Genomic DNA, 17,603 nt, shown 5'->3' with positions numbered 1-17,603 from the left:
AGCCTGCAACAAGTGCTTTAAGCTGATACTGTGATACTGTCAAAGGAGGTAACACCTCGAATCCGATGAAACACCTGGCGACGCATAGCGTTATTTTTAAAAGCCGAGAAATGCGCCATATTTGATAGCTTGCTGCGGGACCTCACACTGTGCACATCTACTGCAGGTGTGGTGCCTGTTATCGGACCCGGAGTTAGCAACATCCCCCAAAAACCCGAAGAGGAGAGTCCTGGCCCCTAGCCCTGCCAGTGTAGCAGAAATGATGACGGATGATGATGGCAGCAGCAGCCGTTCTTCTCTGTGTGAGTAGCTTAATGTTTTTCGTGTGTAATTTACGTTGAGTAGGCTAACCACATTATTAAATTAATGCATGTAAGGTGAACTAGCAAACATCATCATAGCTACATGTGTCTGTCTTCTTGTTTGATGGCAGATACTCCCTTCTCCCCAAAAAGGCTAAAATGACCAAAGAAAAAGTGGAAAACAGTTAAACATGAGAGGTTTTTGGACAAAGTCTGTGTTTTTTCCATTGTTTAAGCACTGCTTCCAGCCAAGAATGATACCATATATGCCCCATAGCTGCAGAAAAGGCTAACATTGTTATCTTTTTACAAATAAAACAGCTGAACACGAGAGGTTTTTGGACCAATTTTGTGTTCTCCATTCTTTAAGCACCAGTTTGAGCACCGTTTAAGCACCGGCACCGTTTCAAAAGTACTGGTTTGGCACCGGTATCGGATAAAACCTAAACGATACCCATCCCTAGTACTGAGGAACTGAGGAAGTCCTTATAATATTTATGCGATTACAATTAAAAAATTTCTTAAAAGGAGTAAAAACATCAACAATGTAACACTTCATAAATATAATTACAAAACAAACAAAATGCAGTGTTGAAATTTCAGGAAAGAAACAAAATGTAAATGTAAACAGTAACTTAAAGCTGGTTAATTTAAAACAAAGCAAACAGCACACTTAAATGATTTAAGGCTTTAAAAAAAAGTTGCCACAAACATGAACACCCACCCCCCTCCACTGAAAACAAAACAAGAAACAACAACAACAGTTAGTCCAAACTATATGACACACAGGAGAAGCTTTGCTGGTTGCTGCATTTTAAAACCAAGCAGTCATTAACAACCAAAACTTTGCAAGATGGAATTCAGTTGAATAAACTGAAAAATATCCATCTGTCCACATCCATTTCTGGTCATTCATTTCACTTTTTATTTACTTTACTCTCTCATCCATCCTGACTGAGTTGTCTGTAGTTTTGCTAGTATCCATGACTGGTAGCATGAGATGGTACCTGACGTTAGGGCTGCTCGATTATGGCAAAAATGATAATCACGATTATTTTCACTGAAATTGAGATCTCGATTATTTGACGATATTTATTTAACCCTTTAAGACCTACCATAGAACCAAGTCTGCCAGAGCTTATATATATATTTTTTTTACATGTTGTAGTGCCATTTTTGGGAGCATTTCAAGTTGCTATACATCAATACAACTGTTATAGCCCATATTTTAATAATATGCATGCATTAAGTCCATAGTAATTACATTAATTGCAAAAAAAGTGCAATAAACTACAAAAAAATTGAAAATCGCTTTTGTTTTTTTATACATATATTTCTACTTGGAGAAATTTAAGAGTTTTATCCCTCAAAACTTTAAATACAAAAAAGTTGCAAAAAATAGTTTACAACAACAGGAAATTTATTTTGAGTGTCTTCATAGTTTTATTTTGGAGATACAGCAATTTTTATATACTGCAGGAAAAACGAAAACAATCCTATGATGCAAATTTGCAAAGAAAACAGCATGTGCATCAAAATAAACTATTTCCAGCAGTGCAATTCGAGTTCTAAGCATCCCAGAAACTATTCAGAAAAGTCAAACATGACTTATAAAAACACCAGTATAGGCTTTTAAGGCTTACAAGTAAAAAAACTACATTTTCCACGAAAATGGCGGACATGCGATAGTTCGCGCTGACGTCTGTTTCAATGTGGGAAGTGTTACAAACAGCTGATCGGATCGGCAAAGCATGTTTATGGAATATTATGTTTTTGTTCCTGTAAGCGCTTTTTATGCAATTTTTGCAAAGCTATATGTGGAAGGAAACCGTGACCTAGGACAAGCTGATGGCATGAGATGTAAGTACAACTCCTCTGGTTTCATATGCAAAAAAAATTATTGCGCTAGCTTACATGGTTCAGGTTCTACAGGGATTTAAAAATAGTTACACAAACTGGAGCGTGCCGCTCTGACCGGCTTTAAAGGGTTAACAATAACAATGTATTGAATAATGACTTTAAAAAATAATATAAAATAGTGTGCAAATACTGATATCAGTGCAAATGTTTGCAATATAAGAAATAAATGAAAAATGTAAGCATCTATGTTTAGTGAACTTTGCAGTGTTGCTCCGTGGTGCAGCTACGACACCGTAGCAAAGTTTACACACTGTGTCTACTTGATCCACGGCTGACTCCGCGAACCCATAATGTTTCCACACCACTGAAGTTTTTTTTTTTACCTCTCTTTTCAACCAACGGCAGTCACTCTCCTCTCCAAATAACTTCTGCTTAGCTTTCCGAGCTTCCCTCGGGTCCTCTTAATTGTTGTGACGTGTGTTTGAAATGCAGAGAGGTGCGCTCGATTTGCCACACGGAGCAGCGCGAGAGTAAAGCACAAGGGAGGGGCTAATAATCGGCTCAGTCATTTTTAATGATCGTTGAAAGCCCAGATCGTAATCGTGATTAAAATTCGATTAATTGAGCAGCCCTACCTGAAGTCTATTCAGGCTCCAGACATAGTTCAGCTGCTCCAGGACAGCATATTCATACATGCTGTTGCAAAAACGTTTGCTCTGCATTTCCCAGCACAGTGTATTACATGAATGCTGAACAATAATATACAAGAGTATTGACCCAGCAGCAGAGGTAGGAGCATTGCCACAGCGCTACAAAATGATATCAGTCAACTACTCGGTGGACTACTACTGCCCAAAAAACTGTCATATCAGACTCAGTGAGGATGTCATGAGGTCCTAACATTCATAAATGGAGAGATGTCAATGGGGGAGGAATGTAAATGATACCAAGTACTTTAACCTGGTCCTTATCTGTTTATTCCTCAGTCTGCAATGACACGTTGGTGGAGCCCTCAGTACAGGTGCTGTATTATCCATTTCTGCTTTCCACAGCTGTCAGCTGAGATCCCCGAGAGAGACAATTCAGATCCTTTGTATAAAGCGGCATTTTAGTTATGACTGAATATGCAAGATTTTACAAGGACTATTTAAACTTTCCTCCTAGAATATTCAAAACACAATAATAATTTTACTGCTAAGGGGCTCAGATATTTTAAGAAGAAAATTTAATAAAATTAATTGTACATAATTAAACTCCAGTGATACCTTAAATTATGCACACATATATTTAGGGTGATGTTTAAAATTGTGGGAAACAAAAAGACTTTTACCTTTTCCTGGAGTATTTCTCTTTGGCTATTAGTCCCATTTTTAGAATCTTTTGAAACTAGATGATACCGCCTGTGAAAAAATACAAAAGACATAGCGTTCGCATTTTACGGTTAGGTTAGGAACTTTTAGGAGCAATAACAACTTTGTCTCTGTATCCCACCACATCTTAGTTTTTAATTCTCTTTTCCTCCTTTTGTGATTCTTTTCTGTTTTCAGATATTTTGTCACGGCTGCCAGGCCGTGTAGTGTTGGAGGAAAAGGACCCAAAATGCAGGTGACCAGGAGACCAGGTAATGACAAACAGGTGGGAAGCACAGCTGATCCTAATACACAAGATTACCAGAGGATACAAACTGAACACAGTGACACCAGACACAGACCTTCAAAATAAAACAGGACAATCACAAACACAAACAGGGCACAAGGGGAGGACACAGGATATATGAGGACACAGCTGGTATATGACCCAGCACTATGACACATTTATTGTTGAGCTTTATGCATTTATTTTGTCCTCACTGTGAGGCACTGACTGAATTTGCTGTATTCAGGTGAATATACAACAAGTTTACAAGTATTGTCAAGTCCTTCAATTTCTCTCCCCAATCAGTCACGGCAGACGACCGCCCCACTCTGAGCTTAGTTCTGCTGGAGGTTTCTTCCTGTATGGAAACTCCCACTGGGTTTAAATCTGGGACTCTCCACCATTTGACTCTTAGAACTGAAGAAGCTTCTCGGATGAGAAATGAAACGTCTTCAATCAACTTAAAGAAGTCCAGACGCTTTTCTTTCCAAGCTCCTTAGACTCCATTCTGTTATCTTGCACTGAGACTGACACATACATGTTGGAAGTTCACAGAAAAAGCTTCCAGGGTGCAAATGTAACACTTGGAATCCTCTCCAGACTTTTTACCTGTTTAATTTATAGTGCAGCCCACACTCTTCTGCAACAGTTTTAGAGGGAAATGCTGAATTATATTTGAGACCTTCAAAATATAATAAGACAACTGAGAATTGTATATAAAAGAACAAATATTGCTGTCCAACCTCAGAGTCTGCACTGCAACGACACTAGTTTTTGTTGTTGTTTTTTTATGTACAAATGTGTGGACCTATTTGTACATCATGCGACTATGGTTTCACATGAGAAGTACTTGATATTATGCTACATATTAAGTATCTGTGGAGTCATTGTTCTACATACTTTTTAAAATATCCAGATTTAGATAAGCCCCATACTGCAGCTCCAATGACATTGAAGGAAACCAAAAGGCCAAATAAAGTCCAAGCAGTAGAGCAAGTTCCTGCAGGGAAACAAAAAGGAAGAATATAATGAGTTCCCAGTTTCCTGGAATTCAGTTTTATATTTTCACATTTAGATGGCTCAGCTGGTATTCAAACACCATGCAACACCTCCACTGAACACATTAAAAACTTGTACTGACAAGATTTGTTACGCAAAAGTAAATCAAAGAAACACGAAACAAACTTGATATGGTGGTCTACGCTTCAGTGGTGACTTGAATGATATTTCTTTTGAATGCAGGTTGTAGTTTAAGCTAAATTAGATGTTTACAAAGGCATTCTAACATGTTTTTTGGGCATGGCTGGAAAATCATTGAAGCTCCATAAGGAGAGGTTTTACTCAAATTTTAGATGTTCAAGTATGTATTTATATAAACTTGTGGAGGAGTAGCACCAGGAAACGGAATAAAATCAAAATGGCAAAACATCAGTTCAAATCCAAAAGTCAGAAACAAATCCAGAAAGATTCGAACAAACTGCATAGCTAAATTCAAGCTGACCTCACCTGATGCCACATGCACATAGAGCTGACTGTGTTTACTTCCATGTGGATTAGATGCTTCACATCGATAGAGGCCGTTTAGACCAGAGGTCAGACTCAGCAGTTGTAGCTTCGCACCCTCTACTTTGACAGCAGACTCCAGCAAAGGCTGGCCAGATCTGGAAAAACATGAACAAACTTTAATGTGAGATGTACAGAGAGGGCAGAAAACTGTGAGTTGCGTCAAAACTCACGTTAATTTCAATTATTAGCCATTTGTCTTTCATTGCTCACCCCAAGATACTGTATTGTTTCATTTTATGAATGCAAAAGTAAAGCTAACCTTACATGTTACATCATTTCTTTCTTGGGCAGAAAATTTTAGTTTTAGTAATGTTTTGTACTGTGTACCATCTTGTTCACCATTTTATAAGTTAAAAGAATCAAATTTAAAGCAATTTTTCCCTTTTGAATTAGTTTTTATTGCCTTATGTAGTGCATTGATTGGACAATTCAATAGGTCACATCTAAACAAAAGCAGGTTTGGATACCAGAAAATAAAACTTCTGTTTCTCCACAGGGTCCACATAGCGCTCAATAACTCTAACAGAAAGAACTAGTCTTAATCCCTTAGTGTAGCTTTAGAGCAATAAACATAAAGCAAGACTAACACAAACACGGCATTCACCAGGAATTCCTCACATCTAATGGATCATCAGCAGTAAACTATAGACAGAGAGCCCAAGAAAGACTACTGAGTGACACCAGTGCAGTTTAATGGATAGGACTTTCCTCATAATGAAATAAAAAACGAAAATAAAACAGCTTTAGTATAAGAAAAATATTCAAGTTATCTGTTATTACTTTGTCTATTTATAAACATAACATTTGTTACTAGCAATCACTTCAAAATAATCTTAAGATGGAGTTTAGAGGGTGAAACTATTTTATTTTATATCATCCAAGTATGTCCTAACTTTCAATGCTGTAATTGACTGCCAAAGACTCGAAAATACAATGAATCATATCTTGGCCTTTGGCTTCACCTGCACAACAGTGATGCCAAGGTAGGTGTACCTGGCAAAATTTATTTCCCCCGTGTCGGGAGCACGTGCTGAGCTGTCCAAATCACAGACAAACAGTATCCCACATTCTTGATTTTTAGTTGTTAGCTCTTTATACAGTAAAGTTACAATGGGACACAAATAATATCAGGCTGATCCTTTTTTTTTTTTGCCTGTCCCGATCGGTTCTTTAGACGTCAGAATTGTTGTCTGAAGGCCAACAAAGATCAACAAGGATGATATCAACTTTCAATATGAACTGTGCACACATCCTGTAAATGAGAACAAACAGGCAAGTCTGTACTTGTATCTACCTGAAAAGATGATTGCTTAATGCGTACCAACTCTTTTTAAACCTGTAAAACAGTCCAATAAATCATTTGCTTTCTGAATATGTTATCCAGATTATTGGCCAACACAAGGCCTACTGGCTCTGATTTGAGAATTGGTTTCTATCTGCTGAGCTGAATCAGCCTACATACTTCCCCAGAGCTCCTGGACAGCCAAAACAACAGAGCTGCAATACTTCCAGATGCTTTCAAACAAGTTTGAACTGGCCTTTCTTTTACACATAATTTTCTTATACTGAAATGGACCTACTTGTGTATTTACTGGCAATATTTAGTTTTCAAGTGCAATTCTGCCACAAAGTTTTGTATCTTGCTTTTGATGGACAGTTTTTGTAGTTATCTTAGAGGGAAAAAATGGGATTCAGCTGCTCTGACGAGTTAATGATATCAACCAAAAATGTTGTCCCTCAAAACAAACAAGCAGACAGGAGTATTTCTTTCTGCAGGAAGTAGGTTGCAGAGTAGTTTTAATTTGGTATAATTTATATAATAATTATAATGCCCTGTAGCATTGGAGATAGCCACCCTTGGGAGGACTGCATTAATAAGCGATATCAGACCAGATGTTACACGCCATATAAAGCATACAACGCTTTGACTGTGAATATGGTTTCTGCAGAATAAGACAGCATAGCAGTGGCTTAACTTTTGTTAAGTTGCATACCACAGATTGATAAAGAGTTGATAAAGAGTTCCTACACTCAGGTTGATCATTGACCATTTTTAAACAATACCGGTAACTAAAACCAGCATGATGCAGAGGTACAAAGGTTACAAAGATAAACAAACTCCCACATACTGCCCTGCTCACGTTTGGTATGTGTATAAAATGAGAATAATTAAGTCGATCCAACCTTAATGGGCATGTATATGGGCAATATCTCTGCATTCCCGCACACACATAAAAGGAATGCATCAACATGAAAGCATTAAGTAGTATCACCAATGTTATATGAATCTAAAATTAAATCTTCAGATCTCAAATTCACAGACGTCAGCAACACATCAAATCATTATCAATCACGTTCCATTTATATTAAACCCAGAACAGAAACACCAAGTCTTTATGTAATAAAATATCAGGTTGTTGTGAAGAAATAAACAAGAGCCTCAAAACCAAACTGATTGTTTGAGAGTTACTGAATAAAACCATTGCAAAAGAATCAATATAACAGCCTTCATCCCAGCACGGATACAGAAAAGAGAGATGAAACTACTTTCTACTCGTAGGTCTCCCCTGCAAAATTGGTTTTCCCTTCGTCGGGAGCACCGCTGGGCTCTCCAAATCACGGACAAACAACATCCCACATTCTTGATTTTTAGTTCACAAACACTTTTAATGACTAACTACTCTTGACATTTTGGAGATGTTAGCTCTTTATACAGTAAAGTTACAGCGGGATACAAATAACATCAGGCCGTTTCTGCCACGATTTGTTCCCCCTGTCTAAATCATGGACAAACAGTATCCCACAGCTGTTTATGTTTTTAAACCCATTTTGCACAGAGAGGCATTTTTTTAAAAAAATGCATTGATAGCAATGTTGAATATTATTACACAGGAAAAAAACAACTACATGTAAAATAATTATACCATGACGCCTCTGCCTTTCTAAAAAGAGGGACAGTAACTGCGTGTTTATATGTAAGCGTGTAAAACCTGAAGACGAAACAGCTGCGTTTTCAAAAATACCCGTGTAGGTGCAGACGTAGCGTAAAAGAGTTAGTAGTTTATTTTCTTACTACCTGCAGATTACTTGTATTTGCTTAATTGTTTACTAAATGTTTGAGGTGTGAAATAAACCGCAATTGAGCAAAATATGGGTGTGTGTGGTTGGAGGATGTGTAAGTGCGTGCGTGTGTGTGCGCGCGCGCACGGGGTGGGGGGGGGCAACATTTTCTGTAAAACAAAGGCGGGCCCAGCGAAAAAAAGTTTGGGAACCACTGCTCTAAGCGATCGGCGTGAGTAACGGACAGAACAATTACATTTTCTTCCACTAGAGGGCAGTACAACTACTTCATCCAATTAAATGGATATGCAACTGCCAGTTAAACAGAAGAAGACAAAGACGAAATTATATAATTGTCATACTGTGAGACATGCAGCGCATAATAGCAACAGATAAATATTTGAAAAGGAAAAAGTCAAAAGGTCAGTCTCACCTTGGTCCCCAGAAGAAGGCCCTAACATGAGTAGTGGGCAAAAGAAAGCAAAAAAGGTATACTGGGAACAAAATGAACGACTTCAACTATACCTGGTGCGCAGAGAAAAATTATCTGAACACTTTTTGTGACATTTTGTTTGGTGGTGTGCTGTGATTTTTCTAACGTGAAAAATGTTCCGTGGCTCCAAATGGTTGGGAAACATTGGCCTATGCTGGATGCAGGGTGCAGTTTGCACTTTACCACTGCACTCTGCTACTTTAGTGCAATAAAACAAATAAATATCCATGTCTTCACTCTTCAAACGTTGTAGACTGCTCCAGCATTTTCCTCCACCCTGCATACCAATTAAAACCAGCTGATTGTACCAAAGTGCTCATGAAGTAAAGGTTGATGTTTGTTTTTCCCTTTCTATCCACCATCATTCAGTTAACTCAAGAACCTTTGTGGCATAATTGTAATGCAAGTAACAACATATTAGTAACTAATTATATTACTGAATTTAGTATAGTGTTAATGGTATATTACTGTATAACTGATAATGTAATGTAATTACAGTAAAGCCTTACTTTGGAACATGTTTCACTGAATACTGCTACATGATGTAATATAGCCTTAAATACAATACCTCTCTCTCAGGGTTTATTTTTTGTGTCAAAGAACATAAATCAAACTCTGAGGGTGCAGTTTAAATTCTTTTTGAACCACATCTTGAACACAGTATAATTAAGATCAACTAAAAAAAACCCAGAGTACTGGAATGTTTTGGTTAAACCATTCTGCAAATTAATTACCTGCTCCAGTTATATTTAGCTTTTGGGTTGGCTTCTGCCACGCACTCAAATGTGTCCTCTGAAATCAGGCTGATGTTCACTTCTGTGGGAGAGACTGCAAAAAAAGAAAACAAGAACAGATTTAATCCTGAAATAAAGAAATAACATTTCACACGTGTTTAAATCCTATAATGTTACATAAAGTACATTTTGGTGAACTTTTGTTTACTTTCAATTTCATTCAGAGAAACATTTTTTTCTTGTTGCATTCTGACACGACACCACTACTGATTTACACTACTTTGTGGATGCAAACAAAGTGGGCTGTGGATATGTGCATGTGTCATGCTCTTAGTTGTTGATAAGATTTATATCAATCAAAGCACTGACAAAAAGCATGCATACCGCTGTGCTGTTTCACAGGATTCTAAAAAAATATCAAGGATAGCCTCTGTTTTAAAAGTTGAAACCATGCTATTCTCCTTCTTTGGCAGTCCTACATTCCAAGTGGTCACTAGCTTGCCAACAGTCACTTTCAACTATGCATGCCAAGTTTTGCCTTTTAAGGGAATTTTCAGACACATAACACTACAAATTACCACATCACTAAGCAAAGCTACTGAATGAGCTTTCTCTTTCAAAATAGCCTCAGCTATTTTTGTCTTATGGTTTGACCCAACAAATCTCTTTCTCATTATCACATTATCCTTGTGAGAGCAATTTGTTTTCATTTATATTTTGTCTGAAATGTCTATTTCTGCTTGACATTTTGACAATTGACCCTTTACTCAAAGGAAAGTCATGAGATCGAAGATGATGTGGCAAGTAAAAAAATCCTGAAGAAGAAGAACAACTTTAAATATTTTATGTTTTCTGTTGCAGAAAGTATGTAAGTGAGGGTTACTGTCTAACAAAAAATGATTTAGAGTTATAAATATCTATATTATATTATTGCTAATATATATTGTAATATATCTATATCACTAAAGCACTTCTGGATGGATGCAAACTGCATTTCGTTGCCCTGTACCTGTGCATGTGCAATGACAATAAAGTTGAATTCTATTCTATTCTATTCTATTATAAGCACTGAATGATCAGACTTTGCTTTTCTTTTGTTTTTAAAGTATTTTATCATTAAATATGTGCATGGCTAGATAACAATGAGTAACCAGTATAGAGAAATTATCCAAGATGTTTTTGCAGACTTTCTACAGTTTAGTAATTAAACAGCTGAGTGTAATACTGGGTGGTGTGTCTGCGACATGCCTTTTTAAAATAGAACAACATGACATTCAGGTAATAATTCTGACTTGTCTTGTATCATACACGACAGTTTTAAACAAAAATCTGATCAAATCATTAAAAATTTTTAAATCAACAGTGACACAAAAGAAGACAAATAATAAACTACATGAGCAGCTGATACTCACAGTAGACCTGTATGGTGAAGGGCAGACTTATTTCTTTAGTCAGAAAGTCACCGCTGATGACACACTGGACCCATTGACCACTAATCTCTCTCGTAGGAACACCAAACAATGAGCTGACTGTGGTAGTCGTACCGTTGTCATACTGGATGGAGTTTGTTGTCGTCCTCACTTTGTCTCCCAAAGCACCAGTGAGCCACCTCACCTCTGCAGGAGGCTTCGATCCAGCAGCCGTGCAGGTAGCAAATAAAACCTCTTCTGTGCCCAAAGTCGGAAGATTCTCCTTGACGTTTGTGAAAGGAGGCACTAGGAGAGTTACAGCACACAATTACTTAACATGGGAGCAACATGGTGAAAGTAACTGTTTCAAACACAAGCGCAAAGAGAATTATTCTAAATCAAAGTTGTTTTTTTCTTCCATACCAGTCACTTTTAGAGGTATTTCAGTCTTCTGATTTCCACTGGGAAACAGGGTGAAGATGCACGTGTAGCTGCCTTCATCCTTCAGGGCAACATTGGATAACTGGAGAGTTCCATTTTTGTCATTAAAATTCCCGATATATTTAAATCGATCATCACGTCCATTGACAAACCGTGTTTCTTGACTTGGTCCAACAGTGATAAAATTGTCATTACTGGGTTTTTCTCTGGTCCTCCTCTGCCAGGTAATCTGTATCAAGTCTTCCGTGGAGTCAGTGAGTCTGAGTTTGCAAGGTAAGATAGCTGTATCGCCTTGAACCACTGTCACGCTTCCATCAATCACCTGCAGAGCTGTAAAGTAAATGAAGAAGTATTAATGATGGGAACTGAAAAAGTTGAAATAGAGTGCCCAATAAGGTTTACAGGATTAAACTCTAAAGTATAAGTTAACTTGTATCTGTCCTCCTGCTTAGTTTTTTTTTTTTTTATGCAAGGCACAACACATTAATCATTATATGTTGCAAGAACACTTGATGGTATTTATGACAAACTGGACTCAACCTCACACTGTATGGAGAGACAATCAAAAATCATGTAGTGGAAAAATAAATTGGTCAGCTGTATTATATTTTATGCTCCAGCTACTGACTGAACACCGTGGCTTTAATTTTGGTTTGCATCATGCTTTTTCAAGATGTACTATTGCTCAGCTAGTAGTTAGTGAGCATTCACAGACAAACATGGAAAAATACAGACAATGGTGGCAATCTGCTCTCAACCAAAGTAAACACTTTGTTTTTGGTGCAGCACCTACTTTGTAACCAACTTCACCCAGCAAGAGACTGAAACCTCCAGGAACTACTGCCACCTAGTCTGGAAATACACATTTCTCATGTGCTCAGGGATATTCAAATCCAATGAGTATGTTGGAATAATCTATTCTGCTTAGGAAGTTACTTAATGAGTAGGATGATCTGTAAGTACCTGCAGGGCATCTGTATACATTTAAACAAAGAGCTGACATGTCTGTGTAAACGAGTGTGTGTGTGTGTGTGTGTGTGTGTGTGTGTGTGTGTGTGTGTGTGTGTGTGTGTGTGTGTGTGTGTGTGTATTCCCTCATTTCCACAGAATCTCTTCTCTGTGAGAGCAGCCACCGCGAATGGAGCTACTATCATCTTTTTGGGACATTGCAATCATAGTGACATTCTGAAGTTACAAAATGTGGTTGAAGGTATGAAAATCAAAGGGAAAACTGACAACCAAAGTTTGAACTGTGAGGTGTGTATTCAGGGAAAATTTGTCCAGACTAGGAATAGAAACCCTGACAGAAGAGTCGCGAAACCTCTCGAGCTGGTACATATGGATCTAGCAGGGCCGATAGATCCAGAATCACGAGATGGACACAGATATGCATTATTGTTTACCGATGACTTTTCCGGTGCAGTATTTGTATATTTTCTCAAGAACAAAAGTGAAACAATGCAAGCAACTGAAATCTTTTTGGCCGATACAGCCCCACACGGGACGGTAAAGTGTATCAGGTCAGACAACGGCACAGAGTTCATGGCAAAGAGTTACCAGGCATTGTTAAACAAACATGGAATAAGACATGAAACTTCAGCCCCATATTCCCCCTCACCAGAATGGTACAGCAGAACGTGGCTGGAGAACACTTTTTGATATGGGAAGGTGCATGCTTATTGAGAGTGCCATACCAAAGGAATTATGGACGTATGCAGTTCAAACAGCGGCCATTGTGAGAAACAGGTGCTTTAATAACCGGACAGGACAGACACCTTACGTTTTGCTGACTGGGCGGAAGCCCAATCTATCCAGAATGCGAAAGTTTGGGTGTGAATGTTATGCTTACAAGCAAGACAAGGGTAAGCTGGATTCTAGCTGTACAAAAGGGATTTTTGTAGGCTACGACAAAAACAGTCCAGCATACAAGGTTTATTTCCCAGACAGCGCAAAAGTGCAAAAGTTTAGGCTGGTTAAGTTTGTAACCAAACACAATGAGGAAAAGCAAACACAAACTGATACGACATCTGAGGATGAGGACATACAGGTGAGGGAGAGACCAAACATGAACAGGGAAAGCCCCAGTACCAGTTCACAGGAACCAGTACTGACAACCAACCAGAAGTGAACAGTCAGATGCCACTTAGTGATGAGACTGAAAACTCCAGAAGGTATCCTTCTAGAACAAGAAAGAAACCAGATTATCTAAATGAATATGAGTCGGGAGAAGACATTGATGAACAAGTGCTGACTAGCATAGACTACTGTTACAGACTAATAAGTAACTCACCCGTGACATTCAGTGAAGCTGTAAAGTCACCCAACTCTAGAGAGTGGAAAGCAGCTATGGATGAGGAAATGCAATCCTTAAACGAGAACAACACTTTTACCCTAACAATCTTACCTGAGGGAAAGAAAGCAGTGGGGGGTAGATGGGTATATGTGAAGAAAAACAGTGGTGATGGATCAGAGAAATATAAAGCACGGTACGTAGCTAAAGGTTACAACCAGTGTTTTGGGATAGACTATGATGAAACTTTTTCTCCGACTGCTAACCTGACAAGCATAAGAGTATTGATGCAGTGTGCAATACAAGAAAACCTGATTTTGCATCAGATGGATGTAAAAACTGCATACTTGCATGCACCAATAGATTTTGAAGTTTATGTTGAGCAGCCAGAAGGCTATGAAGTAAAAGGCAAAAACAGATGAGAAACTGGTCTACAAGCTAGAAAAGTCACTTTATGGGCTTAAACAGTAAGGCCGAAACTGGAACAGGACATTACATGACTATTTGATAGAGAACGGTTTCATGCAGAGTCCTGTAGAGCATTGTGTTTACACAAGGAAAACAGGAAAAGACAAAGTGATCATGATCATATGGGTTGATGATATTATTATTGCAGCCAGTGATGAAAAGGGTTCTGAAAACTGTGAAGGGAATGCTAACTACAAGGTTCAAAATGAAAGATATGGGGAAACTCAAACATTTTCTTGGTATTGATTTTGAGCAAAGCAAAGATTGTGTAAAAATGTCACAAGAGAGATATGTAGAAAACATACTGGAAAGATTTCAAAGGCAAGACTGTAAACCAAGATCAACTCCTTGTGAACAAAAGTGGAACTACAATGATGATGCTGAGAAAATGAACAATGTCAGAATGTACAGAGAGGCAGTAGGTAGCCTTATTTACTTGACCTCTTGCACACGACCAGATTTGAGTTTTGTTGTAAGTAAGCTGTCACAGCACTTCAAAGAACAAGCTGTGGAACATTGGACTACTGTGAAACATGTTCTAAGGTATAAGGTGTAAGCATATTGATATCAAGTATCATTTTGTGAGATCAACAGTTAATGCTGGAAATTTGATATTGGAATATTGTTCGACAGGTCTGATGGTGGCTGATGTTATGACAAAGCCAGCAACAAAGGGGAAGTTATTAAAGTTTGAGAAATATATGTTTGGAGTGTAAACAAATAGTAAAGAGAAACTGTTTCTTTTGGAATGCATGTAAAGCTGACAACGTGAGTGCAAGTGGGGGTGTTGAGCTAGTTAATAGGTAAGGTGCCCTCATTGTCATCTGTTGTGAGTTTATTTTTGAAAGGATGCTTCCTGTTATGCTGCAGAGTGCACGCGAGAGTTCAATAAACAAAGTCACCTTTTGGTGTAAAATGTTCCGGTGAAAGCCGATGCCCCACGTGTGATTATTCCTCCGTCTAGATAATAAGTATCTTCAATATTCATGCAGATTCTGCTGGAAGACCCGTCTCTGCTAACAGACACCAAGAACCACCAACGCACCGATGTTTGAGGGCGTCAGTCACTGGCAGGGAGAGTGGTGAGGGGAGACAGGCCTCCATAGCTTGGAGGGCCTGAGAGGTCCCTAGAGAGGTGGCGTCTAATACCCAACCTGACAAATAGACACAGGCAAACAGGCACACACAGATACAGACATCCATTCCCATCGCCATGCACACATACTCAGCACTCACCCAACGTCGAGATGGACATAAATAGACACTGTACACACAATCACACTCCTCAAACATACTCTAAACCCCAGGTCCAGGTACCCTTTCCCCTAGAGGGGGAAACTGCACCTAGACCAAGGAGGTGTTAACTTTTCCCTGGAGTGGAGACAAGGAGATCGCCCCCGAGTCCCGATCCCTCCGCCCGCTCATATGTTGATGTGTGTGTGTTCTTTTTACGTTACGTTACGTAAATCTCAATACACGCGCATAGCTCTGTTTCGCACACACCGACTAAGATTGACGCACAAATCTGTATCTACAAATAACCCATCTTTCTTAGCGTTTGCCCTTTGATCCATGACTGTAGTTATATGAGCTGTGTTGTAGTGCAAGCATGCATGAATAAAGACAAAATCTTTCTACATACCGTCAGCACCGCTGCTCAGCAGGAGCACAGCCAGCAGCACCAGGCAAGGTGCCAAAAAGAAACAACACATTTCAATTTTTCCTGAAATAACTGCGCCCGAAAACACAAACAACTCCACCTGTTTGCTCTTCTTTTTCCTGCGAGCAGCTACCCATGCAGTACAGGGTTGAGTTCAGTTAACAAGTTAGAAACACGTTTCTAAAGTGACGACGTTTCAAATCCGTATACTGTGAGGGCGTGTGAGAAAAAACAACGTTCCTCCGTAACTCCGTAGGTTGAGTCAGCAATTACATGATCCTTTGCCCTGTATTTCGTTTGGATCACGGAATTAAGAAATTTGCTTTCAAATGGGGTTTTTTTTGCATCCCAGAAGTTTTTCCTTGGTGATCATTCCTCTTTGATTGTACAGTACGGTACAGTTTTGTTAAACACAAGTTTTATGATGCCTGTTAGTGGCATCAACATAAATATTCAATTAAGAGTCAGCGAGGAAGATAAAGCTGGTGACGAACAAAAAACAGGCTATGTCTGTTACAAAATGCTCATACACACCACTAAGTATGTCTTAAATTAACATTGTTAACAAGTGTTTCATTTAAACAAGAATACAAGAAACATAAACTAATTGTTCTTCTTCTTTTCGATTACACCTGTCCAGATGAAAAGTATTTAAGTTCACTTGAAAAAGCCACGAGAAGCATCCAAATACATTTTTAGAAAGCGCCTCACTTTCAGAGTCTTAAAGTAACTGAGCAATTTTAAAAATTGTGTTTAGTATTTGGGTGAAAATCATTTTCAGTCAGTTACTGGCTAAAATTTAGAATCACTTCTAGACTCAAGTCAGAAATCACCAAACACTGTAGGCTATATCAATAATTTACACACTTGGGTGGTGTGTCATACTTTTCATTGTCATTGTGGATGTTATCTAAGTTTCGACTTATTTAAAACTGTTAGTCATTCGAACTTTGGCCCGCTTCTCCGCCTCCACCCTCCACGTTGCTTTAACAGTATCCCTTTGTTTGGGATCCCTGAACCCTTTAGTTTTAATTACTTTGGATCACAGATCTGACAACTTTGTTTTTATGAAAAAAAGGGCCGTATTTTTTTCCCATCACAGGATTTTGGCTTGTGAATTATTCCTCTTAGGTTGCACATTTTTACTCGCTACATATTATTATACAGACTTTCTATCATTTTATTTAGTTTTGTTTTAAAAAGTTAGGGGGTGAGGGGGGGGGGGAGTGTACTAATGGATTCAAATTACAGTACAACATAGTCATAGATTTGCTTTCTCTATGTTTCCAGCACTGCTTTCCCCTCTACACGATGTTTAACAATTAAATACAATTTAAAAAATCCCTAAATGTTATAGCATGTAATAGATCATGTGAAACGTTTCAGTTCATTCATATTACTAAACATTTCCCATCACTCATCATCATTCATTCAGATGAAAATACACTGTTTCAGACCAAATAAATAAATAAAAGAAAGGGACTGAAGAATAGTGTATAACACAAAGTCAGCCAAACTTCAGACATATCAATCTGTCCAGTTAGGAAGCAAGAACCACTGTTAATCTACTTCACCTGCTTTGGTTAAAATAAAAGTGGCAATAATTCCACCGGAGAGGCAACACGACGACCCCCAACAAGACTGACTGGTTTTATTTTTCTAGTTTTAACTCTCAACTGGTAAAT

The 17,603-nt window shown here is 38.4% G+C and overlaps 1 pseudogene; it reads right to left on the bottom strand.

Annotated features, from left to right (window-relative positions):
* Window positions 1–2,752: 2,752 nt before the first annotated feature.
* Window positions 2,753–16,145, bottom strand: LOC113008379 (poliovirus receptor-like; annotated as a pseudogene).
* Window positions 16,146–17,603: the final 1,458 nt, after the last annotated feature.

This window comes from Astatotilapia calliptera, chromosome 16 (genome assembly GCF_900246225.1).
Source record: "Astatotilapia calliptera chromosome 16, fAstCal1.2, whole genome shotgun sequence".
Taxonomy (NCBI): Eukaryota; Metazoa; Chordata; class Actinopteri; order Cichliformes; family Cichlidae; genus Astatotilapia; species Astatotilapia calliptera.
The sequence above is the reverse complement of the archived record's forward strand: the minus strand, read 5'-3'. Positions and strand labels throughout refer to the sequence as shown.